At 36.7% G+C, this 20,332-nt stretch overlaps 1 long non-coding RNA gene across 1 annotated transcript; it reads left to right on the top strand.

Moving 5' to 3' along the window:
* The first annotated feature begins 728 nt into the window (after window positions 1–728).
* LOC136830047 (uncharacterized) lies at window positions 729–9,345 on the top strand. The gene is made up of 3 exons (XR_010850541.1): window positions 729–1,205; window positions 1,724–1,829; window positions 9,214–9,345. It is a non-coding gene; the product is annotated as an uncharacterized lncRNA (long non-coding RNA).
* The last annotated feature ends 10,987 nt before the right edge of the window (window positions 9,346–20,332 follow it).

Here is a 20,332-nt window from a genome sequence, read left to right on the forward strand (position 1 = left end):
TAGTAATCTTCAATGTTAAAAAAAAAAAACTAAATAGGCCAAGAGAATAATTTTGATATACTAAGACTGTCGGCTTTTTGCTCAAAAAAAAAAAAAAAAAAAAAAAAACTTTGTGTGCATATGCCGTAGTTTTCTAGATTTTCAAATATGTGTATAAAGAAGATTTGTTGTCCATTGTCATTTTCTTGTTAATAAAGTGCGATCATAAATTCCCATGGGCAATGATGAATTAGATTGAGTTACCCATATACCGCCAACACGTCTTCGTGCATCAGGACAGCCCGTACCAATATGGGTAATTAGGAAAAATTTGAATGTTAGAAATATACCAACCGTGAATATTGAAATGAACGAGTGAGATACTTTCATTTAACCGTGAATATTGAAATGAACGAGTGAAATACTTTCATTTAACCGTGAATATTGAAATGAACGAGTGAGATACTTTCATTAAGTTTTGTAATATCTAAAACTTATTAATTTGGTACGTGTAATTTGTATATGTTTGTATAACTACCTTAACTATCACAACCTGTACTTTGTTGAGGTATGTAACTAATATATGCAAAGATAGTTGTGAATGCTCTTAAGAAGGTTTAAGCGGTGTCATAACTATTTGCAAACCACGATTTTTTATTACTGTTGCCATTATTATACTGCATAACGAATGACATTTTGCAGTGGAAAGAAGTGAAGTTTTAATTTAAACTAAGCTTTTAAAAGTAATTTCTGTAGTCTTGGTGTGCAATGAAATAGCAACCAGTGTCAAAATGAAATGGTATTGCATGTACGCCTATCTAAGTGACAGTAGATTTTGGTTGTACCAATTACTTGCCTTTGTTATTATGACCCCTGTTTGTTTTTAAAAAAATCAACCATTTTATCGTTTCCTCTTTCCGAAGATATATCTGCTAATTAATTTTTAAAAGCCATATCCGTACTTACGCATTTGTAAGGGCAATTCGTATGTACAATTGATAATGAAGGTACCAACCTTGTTAAAATAAATGGCTTTTAAAAACCTCGGCGCCAATGAGAAAAGGCGATACTCAAGCAGGACATGGAGGGGTCTCTGATTGGTCTAGAGAATATCTTCGCCCGTTGACAGTCCTTAGGCAGTTCTTAGACAGCAGCGCTGGAAAACAGACGATTTTTCCAGCTTATTTGTCAAGATTACTATCCGTGGTTGTGGCCTGCAACATTTTGTAAGTAAATTTCCCTTTTGTGTTAATTAGTTAATATCTGGAGGTATTTGCCTGGCTAAAGGCGAATTTAGTATACCTGGCTAGGCCTATATTTGAGGGGGAAGATTCACAGTGCTCCCTAGAGACTGAGTAGTGATTATCTGGTTAAGATGGCTTTTGTGAGGGCTACAAGTGGTTTTAGCCAGTAAATTTCAAGTATTGCAAGGTGAAAAAGTATTTTAAAAATCCCACCGCAAGCGTTTAGTTTCAATCATGGCAAATTAAAGGGTTATTTCTTTATATCAGTTCTGTAAAACACTGAATATCAAAGCAGTGGAAATGCAGTTGACAGGAATGCAGGTCGAATGTTAAAGGCCCAACACTATTGCGTGTAAATATCTCGTATTAATTTTATTTTTCTTCATTTATACGTTAATACTCGTATATAAACGTCCACCCCATTAAAGTCACGTCATTGTAGATGGTGTCATAACGATTTTCACGATTCATTATTGTTATTTTGCATTTTAGATTTTTAGGTTTGTTAACAAAAGTGGTTTGAAATGGGTCCCTGTAGCCCGGTGTTCACAAGAATCTGGAACCCACACCTCAGATCGAAAAGGTTCGCACATAATTATACAGTAGGTATGTTGTTCAAGGTACAGTCTAGATTTTGTCTGTACCACATACTTGCCTTTGGTATGACTTCAGTATAATTTTCATCTCATTTTTCCCATTTTATCATTTTCTCTTTTCGTATAGATATATCTCATCATTAATGTTTAGTATTTATTCCTATATTTACGTATTTTTAAATGGCAGTTCACGTCCCATTTTACACTGAAGGTGGTGACGTTGAAAAAAAAAAAAAAAATATCTCGCCCAATGAGAGGTGGCGATACTGAGTAGGACACAGTGGAGGTCTGTGATTGGCTAGCCCTAGAGAATACCTAGTGGAGGTCTATGATTGGCTAGCCTTAGTGAATACCTTTAACTGTTCAAAGCAGTTTTTAGACACCCGTGAAGGAAAATCGCCGATTTTTTTTCTAAGCCACTCATTCTCAAGATTCTTATCCAGTGTTGTAGTTTAAAGTATTCGGTAAGTAAATATACCTTTTGTGTTAATTATTCGGAGTATATCTGGGTAACACCTGGTGGTAGTTCCTGGCTGAAGGTTTTATTCAATATGGACCTTTCATGTCTCTGGTGGGGAAGATTCACAGTGCTCCTTCAAGATCGACCAGTGATTGGGTGATGCCACTTAATCAGGAGTGAGGGTTGGTCGTAGTTAGTAAATTTCAAGCATTTCAAAGTCAAAATCTATTAGGAAATACTATCAATTGCATTTACTTTCAAATATGGCAAGAAACGGCGAAGTTTAAGATTGAATAGTGATTTCATTATCCATTCTTAACATTATAAACAGTTGCCAGTGGGTAAGTTGACAGTGAAAGATAGGTCGAATTTATGGCCCTTCTCATACCTGGTATTCATTTATTTTTTCTTGAGTATAAACGCTTATACTCATCAATAAACGTGAACTGTCGTTCGTATTTGTCTAGATACTTATTGTTTTGCCAAATGTAACCAGCTGTTTAGAGCTATTTTGTTACAGCTCGAAACTACAGCCACGCCCACCATCCAGTTGGAGCTTGAGTTAGGCATTTGAAGTCGACAAGTGTTTCTTTTATTTGAATTTATCTTGATTCAGTTAATACTTATAAGCGAACCTTCGTTCCTCTCCCCTTGGTTGTCTCATTTAGTGTTATAGGGTGTAAAACGGTAAGGGCCCTTTTTCCAAATGTTGTACTATATTTCAGTAAAATTTGGAAACACAAAAAAAACCAGGTGTTACAAGGGTGTTACATTGATGAGGGATGTCTTAACATGTTTTACCTAATGGATTTTATGCGTAGGTAATGAGCTAAACAAGGTTTTGTATTGGAAACAGATGAATGAAATAACGTATTTTCCATAGAGGAATATCACCACTGTAAGTGCAAAGTCATTTTCGTTGTATTCCCATCAGTATAGTTTCAAATGAGAACTATGGTTTGTATCAAGACTTTAAGTTTGAACCGGTGCTTTGCTCGTATCTTTAACTGATTCAACCTGGAATATCGCGTAATGTCGGCGCCTTTATATTTTTCCTTCACTAATGATTTTCTGAAACGTTGCATGCGCTTACATTAGACGTTTGAGGTGCGTTTTCAACTTTTTAGAAATGTTACGTCATATCCGATAGACCCTTTGCCGTTTCAGCCGTTGTCAAATTCAGCGTCGACTTCATTACCTTGTTATTTTGAATATTCCTATTCATTTTCGTTTATAGTTGCTGGAGAAACTACAATGGCAAAACTCGAGATAGGTAAAATTTGCCAGTCCAGGTTCCAAATACCAACCAGACCTACCATATTTAATCTCTCTCTCTCCCCCGTAGGGGTTTCAGTGAACCTCACACGGTGCACTGTAGGCATTACTAGTGTTCTTTGCAGCGTGCCTGGCAACCGCCCTGCAACCCCCTCGTTCCTTTTACTGTACCCAATTTCATATTATCTTTCTTCATCATACTTCCCACCCTCTCCTAGCAATTGATTCACAGTACAACTGCGAGGTTTCGTCCTGTTACACCTTCCAAGCCATTTAACTGTCAATTTCCATTTCAGCGTTGAATGACCTCGTAGGTCCCAGTGCTTGGCCTTTGGCCAAAATTCTATATTCAACTCAACTCAGCTCTCTCTCTCATGTCTCTCTCTCGTGTGTTGTGCCATGTTAAATTAACGTTGACCAGTGAGGTTTTCAACGATTGAAAAAAGTAACGAAACAGTTTTTTTGGGGTTTAATATTAAGGTCTACGAGTTTCATAATCAATTAGAGTAATGTTATTCCAAATAATCTAGGCTTTTCTCAATAACAGAATGCAAATACATAAACGCCAGAGCTGTTCCGTCGATTTTAAGGTTATATGTAAGCGTTTCATATATTCATTTAAAGTATTATGGGTTGAAAAGCTATAATACTCTTACGATCTACATTTTGCAGGAACAGCCCTGGGGAATTTCTTGAATCCAGGGTGATAAGGAACCTCGATATTTTTTATAAAGAATTTGTTTGCAACACCAAACTTTCCTGGTATGGTCTGGCTTTTTATGATTTTTTTTCACGTAAACGCACAAGCATTAAAAGTGGGCAAACAGGCCGTTAGCATAACAGCAACAACAATAATAATAATTTCAACAGCTTGTAGCATGGACATTTTGCTCGGCGAGCTTAGCAGTTTTATCGATTTCCCTTTAACGTGCGTATTGCTAATTTCTTCCCCTAAGAGTCGTACAAATTAATATACCTTCCTCAAACTTCCGTGCTGTTACATGCTGTTATCCTTTTATATAGATATCGGTACACACTTTTCTTTTTCATACGAGTTAATATGCTATTTCCTCATATACCTATCAGTGCCCACCTTTCCCTTTTCCTTACGCATTGATATAAGATTTTTCCACTTAAATGCACAAATATATATCTTACATATCACTACACCCTCTTTTCTCCTTATGCAGGCATCAGTACGATTGTATTTTTAAGACCCTCTTTGTAGAAATAAAGAGTTCGGGACGATTAGGCCGTATTATTTTCGGCCGTGAACCTGTTAGGCCGGGTCAACTTTAGGCCATATGAAGTTTAGGCCGTAAGACATGGCTGAAGCTCCTTGGGACGCCATGTTTAGTACACCTCGGTTATCAAAGTATTATATATATACACCTACTCGGCCATTTGCCAGTTTGGATGTTAAGGCCTAAATGGCTTACGGCCGAAACGACCAGGACCCGAAATACAATAGATTCCTTTTAAATAGGCACGTTCACGACTCCGTGTGGAGTAGGGTGGTTGGATCCTGTTTCCCCAAGCCCGTAACTTTCAGTTAGGCTCCAGTACCCTTATACAGCTCTGTGGACTGGGTTGAGCTGCAAGTGGGTAATGGGATGGAGAGAGGATCTGCCAGTTTTCATCAGGGTGGTTGATCTGCTAATGCAATAACTTTCAGCATGGGACTGGAATTGGGAAGTTCGAAGGTGTTGCGATCCGACGCAACTAGAGTGTCATCATGGCGCCAGTAGGGTTGTCTAAATGGTTTGAATTTGGCTTTTAGTTGTGACATACCACAGCTTTAGGTTTATTCAGATAGCTTTCAGAGCACTGGTAAATCACAAGATGAATTGCCTGAAAGATTTCTGTTAGAAGTTTATTCGGTTAGGTGTTTTTTTTTTTTTCTTACCCAAACGTGGGAACACATTTAGAAATTTCAGGTTACACTCGCAAAGCCCGTCCTTAAGATTATTCTAAGTTGAGGTCAGACTTCTGAGCACATGATTCCTGGTATCGCAAATATTCAGAGTTCCTCTTGGAATTAACTATGCTGAAAGGGTACTGACTTTTTTATTTAAAAACTGACATTTTAGTTCCCCTTTTTCTCGCGACTGATGACATGCATGTTACACCTACAAGCAACATGGGCAGTTATTCCAATCAAAGCAAAGGTACGTAATGCGGTTCGCTGTCTTTTCCTTTCGAAATGACGTTAGGTCATTTTTGATTGACTTTACTCCAGGAAAGTCATCCTTGTTTCTTGTGAATTAAGCAATTTGGGCTTTAAATTCTCACAGTGCGCAGTTCGTAACTGAATGTAATTGATGGACTGTTTCTTTGGCCTCTAGCAAAGTATTTGTGAGACTTATAAAAAGGCTTAAATATCAATAAAAGGTCTTCAATGTCAGTTTTTCAACTGCCCTTTAGAATCCTGAAAGGGAGATAGGTCTTTCAGTGCTGCATTAGGCCAGGCACACAACCCCCTCCGAATGGCCCTAAAGGACAATATACTTTTTTTTTTTTTTTTTGCATAGCTGATCCTCAATGTTTTGGCATTTACAGGAGCATTTCTTTACTGGAATTATTTCTTTAAAATGTCATAACAATGAATAGGGAGAGTAAAACGGATGGCATAAACTTCTCTAGACGCTTAAAGTGAAGTTTAGCGCAGATCGAAATGATGAACACTGTACACTAACAATACTACGACTGATTTTTCATAGTCATATCCAAAAACCTGGAAACGTTCAATTTGTTTTATTTCTGGTTACGACGAATGAGTCAAATCAAACAAAGTTTACTTTCATTTTATTAACAGAGATGAAGTTTCTTTGGTGAATTTCAACTAAATGTTTGGGCTGAAAAATATCAATGACATCCCTCAGTTCCTGTAGGGTTTGCACAGCATTTAGGTCATTAAATGTCAGGCTGAAGTTACATGTTTTTTTTTTACTTGCATTTCCAAAGTGGTGCCTTCAGTTACCCCGCCAGTAGTTTATTTAGTCCGTATTTTATTTAGTTTCATTTTTGATGACTTATATGCTACACTGCCCGTCCCCTTAGGGAGAAGAGAAAGTTTTGATTGTGAGAGCAATTAATTCAGGTATAAAGATTTACCATTGATTTTGTAACCTTTTATTCTTCGTATTTGTGACCTTCCATGACGGCTTAATGCAGTATTCAAAATAGTTTTGGCAACGTAGGAAACCGCCATTGACACACTACCAGTGTTTGTTCCTTGTTTAAGGGCGCAGTGGAGTCGTTACTCATCCTGAATAAGCTCAATGTAGCCAGCGTTGAGGCTCAATTCCTGTAAGTCTTAACAGTGATAGAGATAACGAGTAATGAAACAAATATTCAAGACTGCCATCAGCATTATACCACTGAAAAAATGTATTGAATCTATAGAAACTCTGCCGTTAAGTGCCCCTCCAACTTTTATAAAAATGGGAATACTTCAGACACATTCATGAAGTCGGCGAAAACACGTCCTCTCGGAAGTAGTTGTGCAATGGAAACCCGTTATTCAGGACACTTCTAAACCGTAATGGACTATTAAATGGAGTCCATCCTGTGGACTAAAAGAAAGTCGATAGGAAAGACTCCGAAAATAAACACACTCTGATTCTACACTCTGACAATACCTGATGTGAATTTGGACAGAATATCTTATTTGAGGATGGAGATTCGTATAAATTTCCATATACGATGAAATTATGCATTGTCTTAATTATGAACATTTTATATATTCATTATGACACTTCGTAACTTTCTTATTCATTCGTAATATGTAACATGACTGATTTATTTAGGCTATTCGGTTCATTCGTTTTCCATACGATTACTGATGTTGGTGACAAAACATCTGTTGGAAATAGGACTGTTCATCAAGTGGCTAAGGGATGATTGTGTTTTTCAGCCAGTCAAGGGTCTGTCCCCACCTGTTTCCAAAGAAATGAAAACTAACGTTTCCGCTCTGGAAATTGATGCTATGAAACGTGTTTCTTAGGAACATTTGCTCTCATTATTAAGAAGATTGATATTCAGGCAGGAAACACGCACGGGATTGTTGCATTTTAAGACTGGTGGCATCAAGAATAGGTAACGTTTTTCATTCAGCCACATGACTTGCCTGCCTTCCTTTCATGAACGTACGAGGCTGGAAAAAGTACACATGCATTCTCATCTCTCATTTCTGTATATTGGTTGTGAATTCTGCCTGATGGTTGATTTACTTTGAGACTTATAAACCCAAAAAATATGGTGTTCGAGTACGCCAATGAATTTTATTTTAATTTTGCATTTTTTTTTATATCATACATTAGCCTTTCGACGTATCAGCCATCAATTTAGGAGACTTCTTCACTTATTAATTACGCTGCCATTATGATTTTATCTGAAATGAAATTTTTTACTAATGTATCACATCAATGGAATGATAAATACAGGTTAGCTTAGGTTGGGAGTTATGCGGAATGACTTTTGGCCAGGGGATAGCTTGAATAATCAAGTGTAGGCTCTGCTGTAGGGCCTTTTGTCAATCTGGCAGATCAGCCCGATTACGAGAAGGGCAAATCCCAGGAGCATCCATTAAGCCGAGAGCTACTGTGCATTGTCATATTATAGTAAAGTACAGTTTAACTAGATCCCTATATCACATTTCTAGATTCACATAGATTTGGCGTGTAAAGTTGGGCAGATAAGTAGAAATTGTCCAAACGAAACGAAATAAAAGTAAAAAAAAAAAAAAAAAAATTATAACAAACAGGGAACTTTATATTGGATAGGGGTCCATTTAGGTAAGGAACATCTTATGATGCTTGTGACCAGATTAGTTTTTCTCTGCTAAATTCCTTCCTAGTATAGGTCTTTAATGTCTTCTCTGGGTTTTCTGGGCTAATCCATTAGTCGTCGTCCTGCTATTTCTCACCATATGCCAAAATCATGTCGATCTGTGAGCTCTTAGTAGTTCATCCCATCCTCTAGACACTAGGTCTCACAGCTACCTCAAAATGTGATCTTCGCAGTACACGGCAGCCATGAATCTGCGCTTTGTAATCACGAAATTTGTTTCTTAATGGGTTAATAAACTTTGTGAAATAGTGAAAAGGAAAATATCTAAATGGAATGAAATCAGTAATAAATTTTCCATATTATTAATCAAAAGAAAAACACGAAAATCTGCAATCTCTTGTTAGTGATCCATAGAGTTTTTTCTGGGGCAAAGGTAAAATCAGTTTGTTTGTGGTTCATCGGGTATTGTAAAGGTTTATCTTGAAGTTTTTCGAGTCCTTGCGTTGTATATCCCTGTCCAATCTTGATTTTTGCCCTTGCGGTAAGTCTTCCGTAAGACTGACCGTCGGTTTTACCTTAAAAATTATTAAGTCACGGAGTTCCACCGATCATATCAAGTGGCTACGGGATCACAAGACACTTGCGGATGTTCGGGAATGAGTTTCATAGACGCCTTTGTACTTTTACTGAAGATTTGCACTCATTAATTGACCTTAGATAAAGATGTTATTACCTATAATATACTGTACGTAGACTAAATAACTTCAGCTAATATTGTAGAAAGAGTCATGGTCGTTACTTTTAAGTTGGTTGCCAACCTTATTGTGAAAATAGTTATTTGAATTGCAATGTTTTTTTTTTTTGACAGTTAACCGTGCCAGCATTTAGCTGGCTAAAACTAACAGCAGCAATGAGGAATGTAATCCCCGGACAACAGTCAAAGATAGTCACAGTAACAGGAAATCTCCAAGACATGCACCTGAACATTTGGTAAGTGTGATTGTAATTAGGAATGAAACTGCTTAACAAATTGACATTTTTGAAAGGTTATAGAGTTTCTCGTAGGTGTTAACTCACAAGCGGCAAGGGCACAAGGGGCTAGGGGTGGGGGTTAGGTTAGGCATGGACAACGACTTTTAGAATCCTTTTAAAAGACGGGACGCGGTAAATCCTGCCTTTAAAATACTAGAGAGTATTTGCAGAGCCAAATTATTTTGTTCCCATAAACCTTTTAAACTGTGATGGAGTGAGGAACTGCTACCCGTTGTTTAGAAATCTAGTACTACAAGATTACACTTCAGGTAGTTTCACCAGACCAAGAGCTACAAGAAAAGTTAAAGGGTTAATCACTTTGTAAACCTTCGGAATGTTCAGCTGAGCAGTCAGGCTGACCTTTGCTAGTTGTTTCAAATCTGTATTGGTTTATCATTGTGCTAAAATAGCAGTTTATATATATCATGAGTTTTATATGACCGTCTGAGAGGATTTTATCTTAACGCTTTCTCTCAGCTGACGTTTGGAAATTACATCTGTCAAAAAGTCAAGAAATTTCTCAAGTATTTTTATTGATCGCTGTCTGTGAGGTTATATTTCAAAGCGGGACGCTGATTTTGGTAATATTTTAAAGATGAGTAGTTTGTGCTAGAATGTTAAACAAATTTAAAGGTCAAAATGACAAAAATAAACATTTCTATGACCTGTCCTTCATTATAAGTGACTCGGAGGCTGGGTTTTGAATGATGGACGGACAAGGCAGAAGTTTTCCAAAGGGCTATGGGTGTTGAAAAGTTGAAATGAATTAATGTATGGAAGAGAATGAACAGTCAGGAAGAAAGAGAAAATGGAGACCATGTATAGATAGAAATAAAACTTGTTCTGACAAGAATGTTGCAAAACCTATTACGCAATCTAGATTATAACGTTATCTGACGTGAAATGCATATTTAACATTGTTTCATGACAGAAGGTTTATTTGCAAGAATTGTGAGTTTCAAGTCTATTCTAAGAATCTTGAATTATGTCAAGCATCTTTCGACTTGTTCCAAACGGTAGATTTGAACTGCTTGGAAAATAACTGGCCAGTTAACTTTACAAACAGACAGTTTGTGAAGTGAAGGTTGTTTTGTAAGTTTCAAGACAACAGGGTTACTCTCTCTACTGGAATAAACTGCTCTTCTCTTTCCATGTAATGTTAGCAACATATGAGGTCATGAAAAACGCATTAAGTATCGGTAAAAGCTGGTGGTTGTATCTGTGGAAAGTAAGAACGTTTTAAACATTTTCACAACGGCTTTCTCAGCCTTCATATTTTTTTTCCACTTTCTCAAACGGCAATGTTTTTGTGAAGAACAAACCATTGCTTTACATGCGCCATTATTTGGCTGTCATAACAGGTGAAAATAACTTGGTTTCCAAATTTTGTCTCGCATGCGGCTCACATTTTAACAGATCTGTTAATTGTTTAGTTTGGTTTTCTGCTCATTGTAATGGTCTTGGTAATTGCTATAGCTTGCTTTCAGTAGGTTCTCGTTTAAGCTATAAGTTTCAGTTGTTCCCTGGATTTGTAAATACGCTTCCAGCATGTTCGTTTGTATCCTTGAAGGTGGACTTGGAGGTATGCAGTATACAAGTTTCTCTCTTCTCAAAGTAGCAGTTTTTCTTACTATGCATGTTTATCAAGTTATCGTAAGTCTTTCAAAAGTCTATTGTGCACTTGAATTTGGTTGCACTCATACACATAGACCATGACTCTTATGGGGGTCAGCCTAGCTGAAGAAGGTTCGAGTTTTTGTGGTTTTGGACAGCTTTTCATTTTCCCCGTTACACCTCAAGTTCAGTCGCAAAACACCTTGGTGAAACTTCGTCCTGTTGACCTGTATAGGCAATCTTCTTAAAGTCCATGTATTTCTAAGTATTCTTTGCATTTAGGGACCCAGGTTTCATTATATCGTTGCACCATTTTGCCCAATTACTTGAACCAGCGTGTCCCAAAGTCTGTACCATAGTTGACGAAGAAAGGGCAACTGTACAGTGCAATTAGTAGTCTTATTTTCTAACATTATTCTAATTTCTGATTTTGTCAGAATATACGACAAACATTTTACTCCAAGCAGATAATTGTTTAGTCCAAACCTCCCGTGTTGATGGACTACAAGACAATTGTTCAGGATACTTTTGAAATTATCATCCCTACAGAACCACCACCTTGCTCATCTCCTTTCAGTAAGAATGTAGTCACACAATAGGCTAGGTTTTATTACAGAGCAAAACTCAAGCTCCTGTAGGCCTTTCTTGAGACAAAGTGGTGCCTACAAAATTGAACTGAACATTTTGTTTAGATTATTGTATTGGAACCATGAAATCTAACCATACCTTGTGTTTATACCTTTGCCATCAGATACAACCTGCACGAATCCTGATTCGCAAATGCCGTTTTAGTGGTGCTGGTCAGGCAGGTATCACTTTCACCTTGTCTAGTTTGCTCCTATGGCTGTCGCAGTAACAATATGACCATCGTTAGTGCAGGTTTGAGGGCCTTAGTTCTTTCCATGTTCCTGTTGAATTTATTTGAATGCCTCTGCCATAAAGCTATTGATTTAATGCCTAAGATATATATGAATAGAACCATGACATTTATCAAATAAGTCTCCTTGCCGACACCATTTTTATTGAAACTAGCTAACTTCTTACTAATTGAAACCTAGCCTATGACCAGATGATTTAAAGAAGGAACTTATCTTTGTCAGTTCTCCATTTATAACTGCATTAGATGTTAATGAAATTTATGAATGCTTGTGTTATTCATGTTATTAATTTTCTCCATTCTTACAGATTGGTTTGAAAGCCGTCTTGTGCTGCAGGTCCTAGCAGCAAGAACGTGGGGATTGGTTTGAAAGCCGCCTTCTGCTGCAGGTACTAGCAGCAAGAATGTGGGACAGGTTTGAAAGCCTAGCAGGCCCTAAGAACGTGGGATTGGTTTGAAAACCGTCTTCTGCTGCAGGCCCTAAGGATTGGTTTGAAAGCTGTCTTGTGCTGCAGGCCCTAGCAGTAAGAACGTGGATTGGTTTGAAAGCCGTTTTGTGCTGCAGGCCCTAGCAACAAGAGCGTGGGATTGGTTTGAAAGCCGTCTTGTGCTGCAGACCCTAGCAGCAAGAACGTGGGACTGGTTTGAAAACCGTCTTCTGCTGCAGGCCCTAGCAACAAGAACGTAGGATTGGTTTGAAAGCTGTTTTGTGCTGCAGGCCCTAGCAACAAGAACGTAGGATTGGTTTGAAAGCTGTTTTGTGCTGCAGGCCCTAGCAACAAGAACGTAGGATTGGTTTGAAAGCTGTTTTGTGCTGCAGGCCCTAGCAACAAGAACGTAGGATTGGTTTGAAAGCTGTTTTGTGCTGCAGGCCCTAGCAACAAGAACGTAGGATTGGTTTGAAAGCTGTTTTGGTGCCACAGGCCCTGGCAACAAGAACGTAATTTGTTTTGTGCTGCAAATCAACAAGAACGTGGATTTTTGAAAAGCCGTTAGCTGCTAACGGCTGGCGAAAACCGTCTTCTGCTATGTCACCAAGAACGTAATTGGTTTGAAAGCTGTGGCAGGCCTAGCAACAAGAACGTAGGATTGGTTTGAAAGCTGTTGTGAACAAGAACGTTTTTGACGTTTGGTTTGAAAGCTGTTTTGTGCTGCAGGCCTAGCAACAAGAACGTAAAATTGGTTTGAAAGCTGTTTTGTGCTGCAGGCCCTAGATAACGAACGTAGGATTGGTTTGAAAGCTGTTTTGTGCTGCAGGCCCTAAATAAAAACGTACTGGTTTGAAAAAACCGTCTGCGAGGCCCTAAAAGAACGTGGAACGGACGCTCTTTTATTTAAAATAATCAACAAGAAATTTGAAATATACAGGCCCTAAACAAGAACGTGGGACTGGTTTGAATTGATTATACAAACGTCAAAGGGTGCCATGTACTCTAATTTTGAGGAATTTATGGAAATCAAGATTTTTACTACCTGGGACTATTTCGAAACATGGCATTATTGAAATGCATAACGATGTACAATGAGGAAATAAAAACATGTATAATGTGTATAATGAGGAAATAAAAACTATCAAATAACCGGACGCTCTTTTATTTAAATCCATAAAAATACATTTTTAAATGGGGGGTTAATTGATTATACAAATCAAAAGACTAAGTACATTTTTTTTACTGCCTGGGGCCAGCATTGCTGTCCTCAGCAGGAGGTAGCGAATCTGTTATCAGCTTCGAAGCGAATTCAAGAGCTGTTTTCTAAACTGACAGCTAATTGCTGAGATGGGAGACAGCCCTCTCCTCGTGTTTTTCAGATGGATTCCCATTCTCCCCAATGTCGAAGAATGCCATTCCCTTTCAAATGTAAAAGAAAACGGTTATGCACAAAGTCCAAACGGGAGGGGTAACAGGACCCTTGAGACAAGCCTTGGCTCACGTTTACTATTACAGGCTGTCATTTCGTGATTGGGCAAATACAAGACGACTGCGTAATCAGAGATGAAACATGGTATGTATAATCCGTAGAGTTTTACTAAAAATTATTTCGTTCTGACGAGAATGCATAATAGCTACAAAATCCCGATATATTTAATTACTATGAAAAGCCTGTGAGAAAATCTACGGGGCGCAAATATACATTTCAAAAACATTACTAAGTTTTCTCGGGATTCAGAATCAAGAATTTCCCTCACGTCTTTTACAGAAAATGGGTCTTGCATTCACTCACCCTTGCAGAAAACCGAATGATATTAAGTAAAGGACGCTGACTACGGTAAATATATTCTCGAGCAAACGTAAGGCCACTGTGATACTGACTTGACAGCTGACAGAATTCTTGACTAAAGTTAATTAAATAAGGTTATTTTGTCCTTGCTTTGTGATATTTATATGGAAAATTAACTTTTCTTAATATGAACGACTGACTGTAATTTGGTCTAATTTAAAGGACTTCACACAACTTTTCTGGCTCTTCCCGTTAAATTTAACATGGATATAATAACAGTGACAAAACTGATGTCATGCCGTCTTCATACCCGTTACAAACATTGGAGACTTCAATTTTGCCACCAGAACTGGCTGTTATAAAATATGACGGCAAAATGTCTTAATGTCAGAAAACATTGCTGTAACATACCTATCCTTATAGAAATACGTTATACGACTGACTTAAACTCATTCTTCAGGAACAACTGCCTTTTAAATTTAAAATAAATTTAGATTTTAGTTATATGATCTTTCTTTCAATAACATTTTCCTGGCGTTATTTACTCATGTATAGTTGTCAATACAATGATTTTAATTGTAATTTGGAAAACAGCCCGACTTCCGTTAAAATTCTTTGATGTTAATTTGATGTAACTTTGATATTGTTGGCACGTATTTAAAAAAATCAAATTTTCAAATGTACTTAAAATTCCAGCTCTTAAAACAATTTCTGAAAAGTCTGTCAAACATACAACTGATTTTTGGGAAAAAAAACTTATACCAAAATTTGTTATCATTTCAGTTCAAAAGTCTGAAAATCTACAAATTAAAACTTATGCCAACTTTATTATCAGCAGTTCACAAGATAACTTCTGTCTACTACATAATATGCTAAGTATGCATACACGTATTTATATTCTTTGCAGATGCCTTTCTGATTGTGAGAATTACAGGAAATTCACGAGCAACCGAAACAAGAAAATTCAATGAACTTTATTCAAAATGACATGTCATCCTCCAAGCTCTGATACAACAAAAACAAGTAATTACACCAAGACACACACAGTCCTCCCAAAAGCAGACAAGTGACCCAAATGCCTAATAAATCGTCTCAAGGCTTAACACCATTCAATGTAAGTGATTGAGTCAGGTAAATGGTCAGAGACGTGCAAAGCTACTGTCCTCCTGCCCCATTCTTCCTCCCCCAGCAGGACAGCAGGTTGGACTAACGTCAGCCTTCACTGTACACGTGGACCACCAGGCCACTTTAGGTTCTGAGCAAGACCACCTTACAAAGTCATCCCATTGCCCGGTACAGTCATTAGGAAGGTATGTCTAGCACCTGATTGATACATTCCTTTGCATGTTTAAAACTTAGGTGTTACCTCCAATTTTTCCAATTTCCATTTTTATAACTTTGAAAATAATATTATGAAATTACTTATCTGTATTGGGCTACAAGACTGAAAATCGTCATTTTACATTCCTCATCAAATACACAACGATCAAAACTATTTGTGTTGCATAGCAGAACAAGGCTGCAAATCTACCTTTCATATTGAGCACTGCAACAAGGCAACATGACTAAGAAATTCAAATTGCATTCCATATATTTACTAAAGAAAGGTTACAAGACACCAAAAAACCGCGTCCTCAGATTAACCCTTAGGATAGGCCTACCACTGTTACATTCAAGACTAAGCAGTACCGGTTACAAGAAAATTCCTGCTAAGGTTATTGTCCTTAACTTAGGCATTATACCGTAGCTAAAAGAGGGCCTTAAAATGCTTATACCCAACTGCTGATAAACATCAGGTAGGTTCCAGTATGTTCTGGTGGCTAATCATGCATTTCCTCTAAAATTGAACTTCCTTACTCTTGACAAGTCACTTAACTTTGGTAAACAATATTTACTGGCAAACACCAAAACTCTTACCTTTCATAACCAAAATTTACAACAGAATACTAAAACTGTCTAACCAGCGCTTTAAAAAACAAAGCTTTCTAAAAATTTACATGAGAATACTAAAACTCTGTCTAACCAGTGCTATTAGAAAAAAAAGTTCTAAATTGACAGATGCTTTAGGCAAAAACCTCTCCCAGACCTACATTTTATGGCTAAAAATCTCCACTAACTCACTTCCCACTCCCATATTAAACTTTGCATGCCAACAAAGTGGTCGAAAACTACACATCATAGCCAGTACACTAAAAAATTTCTATGCAATACCACCTTGAATTTATAGACTTAATAGGCAAAATTTTTCTTTCATATATACTTTCCTAAGCCAGAAAACTAAACATTCACTTTCTGGGTGAAAAAATCTCTCAAACTATCACACTTCCAAGAAAAACAACTATCCCAAACTAACAAACTTTAGGTAAGATCAAAATCTCAGACAGAAACGCTTATTAGGCAACTAACACGCTTTCCAGGCAAAGCTATTACGTACAGTAAAAATTGAGGCAACTAACGCGCTTGCCAGGCAAAGCTATTACGTACAGTAAAAATTGACAAACTCATTAAGTAGCAGAATAAACAATAAAACTCTTGAAAGAACCAACTTTAAGAGTAAATGATTCAAGATGTATGAGCACTCTCAGTAGAAAGAATGGTGAGAATAGACAAATCAATAAGCATATAACCCACAAGAAAATCTCTCAACCTAATTGGCATCGCCAACAAACAAACTTCCACCTGAACAAATAACACAAACTTCTATAAAAAAAAAGTTACAAGCATACCTTTTACCAAAGGAAATCGAAGAATTCATATAAGAAACCCCCAAAAGAGCTACAAATTTTTTTGCCCGCACGTCATAAAATAACATTTTCTAGCAAGGTCAGCAATAAACTAACAAGCTTTTAAAATTACAAACTTTCCACAAACAAAACCTTTCCACCCCCCCCAAAAAAAATTGCACAAAAATACACAGAATAAGAATATAAAAAACCACAAAATAAGATTATAATAGAACACAAACTAACAATCTCTGTAGATTTCCTGCAAAAAAAAAAAAAAAAAAAAAAAAAAAAAAAAAAAAAAAAAAACACCACAAACTAACACTTGCTACAAAAAAACTGACAAATTCTGATGTCATGATTGCGAAAATATGAAGTCTAACAGTCTCTATGTTGGCAAAAGTATATGAACAAACAAAGACGTTTCAGACCTATCTGACGATTCATCACAAACCAACACACTTTTGGAGAACTAAAACAAAAAACTAAGGCTATCTGAATATGAAGTATTGTGTTATGAAAAAGAATGATTTCCTGAGTGTACATAAAGGAAAGCTTTCTATATACCGAAGGATCACACAATCAACATCCTGAATGCAAATTCTGAAAAAACAAGTAATGTAACCAAAAACCATTACAGTACAGCTCAACAGTCTTCCTGAAAAGTCAAAGTATCAGGGACAAAAAGACTTTTCAAATCCAAAACTGTCAAAACTAACGAACGTTGTAAACCAAACATATAGCAAGAACAAAGACTTCTGGATCCCAGTTGACAAACATTTCTGCAACAAACTCTTTTCAAACATTACCTGACATATCTTGGTCTTAAAGCTTCATATCATGAACTCCAATTGTGTTCATGATAATGGTAAGTGCTGATATTATCATGAAGCACTAACAAGACAAGTCTAGGCTAAGACAAGCAGGGTTTAGTGCCCTGAAAACCAAACTTTCACAAATTAATTTCCTGAATACCAAACATTCTCATCACGAACTAAACCAATAACCTACACATTCCACAACTTGACCATCACAGATAAACACTATGATTCTTATACTATCACAAGGCAATACTTAGTAAAAAATTCCGGCATGATCTACCGTATTAGTCTGAAGCTTGACAGCATCAAGATCTCCTGAACACCTAAATTTACTATCAAGAAACAGAAACCTCTTAATCTCTTACCACCACCTTTAATCTTATTCATATATTTCATTACAGGACATTACCACCATAAACTAACTCTTTGAATGACAAAGCATCACAAGCAACAACCTCATTAAAATATCAACCACCATTATGAAGATTATATCTTTAATCCTTAATCAGGTATCTTCAGTAGGGTTCCTGAGTGCATTTATAATATAAATACTGTAAACTTCAACCTCTGGAAAAACACCACAAGAAAACTTGGAAAACCTCACAATTCCATTAACATCTTAAAAGGTAAATTGCATGTCAGTGCAAAACATAAAATTCATGCATCTCGACACCTGCCATAAAGTAAAGTACCAAAGATCAGTTATGACTTCAATGAAGTCTAGAGTAAGGCCCACCTAAACAAAACTGGAGCAATGGAAAAGCTACAGCAGTATTAAATCTTAATTTCATCTACAAAGCTATTACATCAAATCTCATTTCACACCCTCCAGGCCATGAAATTTCTCAAAACAGTACCACCAGTACATAATCATATATCACAGAAATGCATTTCGAATTTCATATGAAGTTCAGTTAACAAATTTAACACTTTCATTGACAATCCCCTTTCAGAGGAACCTTACAAACATCCCAAGTCAATTAATAAAAACTGAAGCAACCATTTACAAATTTACATTCAGTATTTGGGTATCTTCTGTCAGGAAATGAAAACCACTTCTTCACAACTTCGATTTCACTCCAATTTGACCAAGTTTTTAATGTGAATGATCTCATATTGTTAAGCCTTCATTTAAATTTCAAAGAGCCCTGAAATTCTCAACATGTCATTTGGTATGATACCTGGTGATAGTATAATACCCATTCCAACGCACCAAAGACTTACTTGTTAGTAGGTTTCTGTCCATTCTAGGGAATACATTCCCATCAAAATTCCTTAAAGATATACACAGTATTTGTACACCTGTTTTTGTCTAATTACTGTACTGGCAATGTTATCATTTTGTAAGGTTTCTTACCCATCCCCTAAAAACATGACGATTGTGGTATTAATCCCTTCTTTATGTCAAATACAAGAATAAAATGCTAGCCTAAGACGAAAAGGTGTTTGAGCCCCAAGCTGGTACCCCCTTCTGAAATGGCTGCATGTGTCCAAAATATAATTAAAAATCTTGTCATATACTCAGCCAAAAAGATAACTTTGAACTTTCTAAATATTTTGATATACTTAATTTCAATATTTTTAGACATCTGGCAAGATATATATTACTGTATATTCAGCACTTAACAATAATTTTGTGAAACAAAGTTTCATGTAAACTACTGTAAAAAAAAAAACAGCATATGATCCAGTCAATCTGATTCATCAACAAAAATTACAAGTTCTGCTTAAGAAAATAAGTTTTCTAACCTTAGTGAATGCTGCTCTGCTGTTAATTTTCATGAACTTGGCCAGGAAGCAGTTATCAAAAAGAATGGAGTCTAACAATTAACTCTGAAGTAAAATGAAACGCTTCAGAATAAACATTTCTTCAAAACGAAAATTTTTCTTAGAAAAAGAATAAAAACCTGTAGTCAATCGTGTCAAGTACTTTTACATGCAACTATACTAAATAATTTTATTAAATTACCCACAGTGAAAATAGAGATCTCTGATGAAGACAAATTGAAAAACCCTATCCACAAACATTTACAATTGAATGGTTTCACAGACTCTAAGGGAAGATGCCTGTCAGCTATAGAGCCAATTACGCAATGGCTTACACTTTCGAAAATATACACACTGTAACCACATACCTTTTGCTTATGTTTCTCGTAGTTCTACAAGATTAAATACAAGTAATTTTTATAACAAGACTTGGGAGAAACTCCAATGTGAAAACTTAAAGCAAGACCGAATGGCGAAATGAATGAAAATCAAAGATTTTCTTACGTATCATTCATAGAAAAGTGAATTAGCCTTTTTTTGACCATTACAGTATACAACATTTTTGCAGAAAACTTCGACAGTAAAAAACACTATGTCAAGCAAGCATTTGCCTCTATACAAATCACAGCCATTAACAGAGAATGTAAGCCAAGGCCTCTCTCAGTGATAACCTTACCCCTTGCCCTCTTGGACTCCTAGTGCATAATAGTAACTTTTCTATCTGAGAGGGACAGACATTCTTCAGCAACAAAGAGAAAATGGCAATGTATCTAAGAAAACACAAAGGAAGTAAAGAGCTTTTCCAATCTCAGCAATCAACTGTCAGCTTAGAAAACAACTCTTTGAATTGGTTTTGAAGCTGATAACTGACTGGTTGCCTCCTGATGAGACCTACTCCCTCCTCAGGGCACTGCAAATGCTGACTCCAAGGAG

Source organism: Macrobrachium rosenbergii, chromosome 46, assembly GCF_040412425.1.
Source record: "Macrobrachium rosenbergii isolate ZJJX-2024 chromosome 46, ASM4041242v1, whole genome shotgun sequence".
In the NCBI taxonomy this organism is placed as follows: Eukaryota; Metazoa; Arthropoda; class Malacostraca; order Decapoda; family Palaemonidae; genus Macrobrachium; species Macrobrachium rosenbergii.